This window comes from Lepeophtheirus salmonis, chromosome 10 (genome assembly GCF_016086655.4).
Source record: "Lepeophtheirus salmonis chromosome 10, UVic_Lsal_1.4, whole genome shotgun sequence".
In the NCBI taxonomy this organism is placed as follows: domain Eukaryota; kingdom Metazoa; phylum Arthropoda; class Copepoda; order Siphonostomatoida; family Caligidae; genus Lepeophtheirus; species Lepeophtheirus salmonis.
The window spans coordinates 5,569,554-5,575,547 of record NC_052140.2 but is presented as its reverse complement, the minus strand read 5'-3'; positions in this window follow the sequence as shown (position 1 = coordinate 5,575,547).

Here is a 5,994-nt window from a genome sequence, read left to right as displayed (position 1 = left end):
TTTTTTAAAAAAGTCATAAAAGCCTACAATGGCAAATAAAAATTCAAGTTTTATATATAGTTTAAAATGATAGTTGACACTGTCCCTCTCAATATTGCAACATTGTTGCCTCCTGTCCATGAGTCTCCTATGACATAGAAAATAACGCTGTTTCTGTTAAGTTGGTTCCTTTTTGGATAAAACACCCCAAAAAATTGTTCGTACAGCTAGAAGCACGAATTCAACTCAAATTTTCTTTTCCTTGTCATTATTATTTAATTCCTGAGTCAAGAACATTCTTTCGTAAATAAATTCAATTATTTTAAAAACCTGTTTGAACATTCGTGTGTGCTCATAAAAGATGGAGACGTGATATCTGCTTCTTACCTGAGTATGGACTGATTAGTTAGTTATACAATAGCAGGGTACATATAATTAGTGATGGAAATCTAGTGTAGAATGGGCATGTTAAAAAAATCAACGTGCTAACCCTGAAGATTTGTGGAGGGATTAAAATAGTAAGTCCTTGTTGGACTCGAAGTAAAATTTGTGATCGACATCAAAGTAATTCTAAGAAATGTCCTTGTATACATAATTTTCTGCTACCTCCCTTGTCACAGCTGACTGTAGGGGATCTAATGAAACGTCACGAGCATTATTCTTTCTCTCCTCCAAAAATATTCTTCAAATTGTCAGGGTTACCTTGTTGTTTTCCGGTTCTTTTTTTTAACATGCTCATTCAACACTGGATTTTCATCACTAATTATATGTACCATGCTATTGTATAATAAACTAATCAGTTCTTACTCAGATTAGAAGCAGAGATCTCGCCTCCACTTATTGTACTTCAGAACCACTTAGTGTTGTGTCTGTCCATATTTCTTCAGTACAGTTCAGTCTTCAGTCTTTGGGATCAGTCCTAAAGACTGTTGGTCCTTCCTTCTGACAGGTCCTATCAGTTTTTAGGAATATAGGTCATTGGGAGAACCTCCACCCCCCCCCTCCAAATAAAGGAATTTTTTGTCAAGAAAACCAAAACCCCAACCCAAAGAAAAATAGAATACAATCCTACCAATCTTTGAGTCCTTTTAACTCATTTTCCATGGGGCCAGTATTAAACTGTCAGTTTTTAGAACTTTTCTTGGATATGTCGATGGTTTATTAAAACATTTGAGATATGTATAAAGTCATTGCGCATATTCTGCAAAAATATTGCAATTATAATTATATTGCAATATAATACTCACAAATTATATTTTTACTTATTTATATAATTGATTACATTATATAATAGAATAATTACAAATAAGGAAAAAATAAACCTAAATGACGTCGTGAGGGATTAATTTTTCCTTGTTTAAGAACCTACAAGTGTGACTCTATAGGAATGGACAGCGTTCCTCAGTCCTAAATAAGGAATGACACAACACGTTGTACACATAAATAAATAAATATATGTAGGTTACAGAGTGTGCTAAAGATGTTAACCTTAATATGTTTAAGGTATTGTATTTTGCCGAACCAGCCATCAATTTACTACAATATATATATTTTTTCGGATTTCAACATAACATCTGCTAGTAGACCAAGTTACAAAGCTGTATTAAACTTTAAAGATCCTATTATTTATTCTCTATTGAGCTAAGTAGGCCACTTGCTACTTTTACAGGGTAGAGCAGCAAAACGTGGACTGTTACTTAATGTTTATTTTCTCATTACTATGAAAAGGTTTATTGATTGTTTTTTGATATTCTGTTTCTTCCGTCCTTTTTTACATTAACAAACTATACTAATCACTTAGTCATTTCATTCCCACGAACGAACAACGAGCAAAGAGGTCTGCATCTCAGATCTCCTAGATGCTGGAGTTAATGTAATGAAGATCATTGCTAAGCGTTCTACGAGCCTGGTTTTTAAGTTGGCCCATATAGTTTGTCATCAACTCCAGCATGGCATTTAGGTCAGGTGTAACGGCAGTGAATGATAATGAAAGTGGCCATTTTTAGTGATTTTTTTTTACAAAAACATTATCTACATGTTTTCTAAAAATTAGCATATTATTGAAAATATAAAATTATTGATGGATTTCGAAATACATCTCTCGAGTCGACGTTTTGCTTCCCTTTGCATTTGAAACTGTCAGCTTCTTATTGAAGGTAATTCATGAATCTGGTTTCCATCTCTGTTTTTGTTTAGAATCACTTTCACGGTTTCTTTTTCTTCATTTCAGAAGGAAACAGTTCTCTACCCAGCGGATTTCAGGTTCTTCAACGTAAACACAAAAATGTAGATATTCTCCAATTTTGTGAGGGTGAAAATGGAGTCCTCGTGGTAGAAAGAGGAATAATTATTTATGAATATCTGAGCTTTAAAGCTTTGTTCCAAGGTTACATTGGACCTACTCATCGTCTTAAGCACTTAGTTAAGAAAGATGGAATACTTACAGAGACTTCGGAAATTACAAAGATTTTGTCTCTTTTAAAAATCATTGAACTAGAAAAAGAAGAATTTCTTATTAAAGATACATTGAATTACTTCGAAGAAAAAGTCTATGTGGCCATTCTTTTTGATGAGAAAAAGATGAAGTTGGAATTTGCGATGGAACAATGCAAATTGACTCTCAGAGACAGAAAATATTCGGCAGGTTTATTAAGTTTATCCGCAGTTCTCAAAGCAACTTCTTCTGCGTGCTACAGAACTCTGGTTGATGAGCTATTTTGGATTTTCCCATGTACCGGAACACTTGATCGATGGATGCAGCCTTCAAAAGTTGGAACTGGATTTCATCGACGTAAGAAGTCTTAGTTGAAGCGTAGAGAGCGTGTAGTGATCCTCCTGCTCGATGAAGTTTATTGCACTCAAAGAGTAGAGTTTTCTGGAGGAAAAGTTACAGGTTTGAGTGAAAATAATGTGACAAAAATAGTGTTCTGTGGTATGATAAGTTCTCTTCGTATTTCCTTTAATGATATTTGCTATATTCAAGAGAGTCACGCTTTGAATAGTGACAAAATCAAAGGAATAGTTGATACACTGAACTTTGAACTTGAAGCAATTGGATTTCATGTCGTGGCGTCTGGAATGGATAATCATGCGACAAATCGTAGTTATGTCAAAATAGAGTATTCTTTTAAGCGAGTTTTCTCCCATCCATCAGTGCAGAACGGGAATTTTTCAGAATTTTTGACCCAACTTATCTCTTCAAATCCATGTATAGCAATTGGAATACCACCGGAATGTTTCTTTTCCCGCGGTTTTGCTCGAAGGACATGGGAACACCAAAGTTCTCTCATATACGAGAACTCTACAATCTTGTAATTAAAAAAGGGACCAAAATTGCTCAGCTACTAACAAAAAAATGTCTCGCACCTCCAGCATTGGAGAAAACGTCTGTGCAATTGGCAAATACAGTATTCCATAAAAGTACAATTGCTGATAACGGCTACCCTCATTTTTGACAGACTGGTCCTTTTCTGCATCTTATTAGGGAATGGTGGAACCGTTTGAGTGTGAAAGACTAAAGTGCTTCCACAAGACTTCGAGATCCTACAAGAGAAGCAATATATCACAACGAACTCTGTAACACAAAAATTGGGTTTACCAATGAAGATACCGCTCTCAATGCCACTCTCTACTACATCGGTGGGTTCATTGCAAGGTCGGTCTCTAAAAAAATCCTGTTCCAGCTGCAAGAATCTTTGAATTGGAGAGAGTTCCTTCTATGTCAATAATATTCAAGCTACCACTGAAGAAAAAGCTGAGAAATACAGTTTAATTGAGTTGGTTAATAGAGGAGGACTTATTACCCTTTCGAATTGGCTCTTTTTGTCAATTTGCTACATAAACAACTTTCTAAGTAGCAACTTGAAGAGCCAATATTTAATCAAAAAGTTGTTCAACGCTTCATCTGCTACGTATGTTTTCAATTGTGCGGTTATCCAAAGAATTAATGACGATGAAAGTGCATTCTCACTTCTAGATAAAAAAAATGTGAATCTGGTCACAAGTACCAGGATTTATTGAGCAAGATTTCAGACAAAGTATTCAATGTCAATATCAGGAACTTTGTAAGGTCAAGAAAGGATTAAATTAATTCAAGTATAAAGCGGAAAAAAGAATTGTCATCATATCAATGATGGTACTACACTTGGACAGGTAAAAAATCGGTGGCTATCCCACTCTATAGCTACCCTTGGTTGTACACGTATATACGGGTATAATTTTAAAACAAACGAGTGAAACAATTATTTCTAAGAACTTTGAAGTAAATAATCTTCCAACCTCAACAATTCCTTATTTCAGAATAAAGGGAATATTTGGTTTTAAACGGGTCTTTTTTTTTTTGTAACGGATAAAAAGGCAATCATGATTTACATTTTAAAAACACAAACATTACCAATGTGACATTTTTTCTCTTCCAAAACAAGAAATATTTTAAATAACATAGCCTCTTTATTTTGAAAGGGAGAATTGTAGAGGTTTAAAGATTATTGATTTCAAGGTTCTTGGAAACGAATTACGTGTACAGTATAGATGCATGCTAAATGTTGTAACTCACCTTAACAGTGGGTCAGGAAACTGATATTTTCTCATCGGTTTCCCTATCGGTATTTTGATACTTTTTTATACATTTACGAATAAAATATATCTTTAAATATTGTAAAAGGCAATTGATATGGACATAGTCTGTAAATGAAGTTCTGTTTTGGCATGGGATGAGAGATGAGTTAAGTTGATAATCCTGTAAAGAAAAACGAGTGCAATGAGAAGGGGGGAGGGGAGAAGGAATTATGGTATCATTGTTTAAAATACTCATGTGGTTATCAGCTGACTACTTTACTAAGATTTTTGGGGGTATAACGAAAGTATTTATTAGCAAAATGTTTAATACAGATATACAACGGATAATTGACTCAAACGTTTTTTTATCCGTTACAGTAGATTTGAAAACGTCACACTCCATAAAATTGTAATTTATTATGAACCATATTCTCAGAATAATAACTAATAAAACAACGAAGTAGAGTATTTCGAAATATATTTGAAGTTTCAAGTTTAAAAAAGAAGGCTTAAATTAAATATAATCTACATACTAAAAAATAAACCATTGTACATTTATGTTAAATATACAAAACTAAACCATTAGAGTCATATAACTAATAATAACAATAAATTATAAATTCAGAATATTGAGATAATAGATTAATCCAAATAATATTTTTTTGTTCTGACATCGGAATTCAGTTAAATATGTCATAACTTTAGGTTAAAAAACACAAGCCAGACGTGGAGTTTAATCAAAAGATCATAACCCCTTTTTCCTTATGTGGAAGTTGCAATATACAATTGTGCACAGGATAGATATATCTCTACAGATGAGATCTAAATAATTATTAATAATAAAGTAAATGTCAAAATCATAAAATTATACCATAAATATACTAATAAAAAAATGTTAGAATTAAATCCATCCTATAGATTTAGAGCAAATCTAATTGTGTAATAATGTCCGGCGATATTTGAATGTCCTTATTAAGAGCATCAAAAAAGACTTTTTCCCGTTATTGATGCTTGTATAACAAGATATGTACTATTATCATGAAGGATACGCACAATTGCTAATTATAACGGTACACCCAATGCAACTACCCCCGTTGTTGTGACCATTTAAGCAGTTGTTTTTGCCTTTTATGAGTTTTCTTAACACCATTTCTTGGAGCTTATCAACCATATCTAAGTGATAAAAAAAGTTATATTTATTGACTATGTAATATTGGAAAACCTAATGATAATACCCAAGTCTTTAAGTGAAGAAACTATGCTCAAAAAAACTAGTTGCGAACCATCCAAAGCTATTACCCCCGTTGTTGTGATAATTTAAGCAGTTATTTTTGAAATTTAATGAGTTGTCTATCATAATTCTTGCTATTTATAGCTAAAATAGAATTATATTTTATGATGAAATTTAAAAAAAATGAATACTTACTATTAGATGGTACAAATTCAGAGTTCCATTTC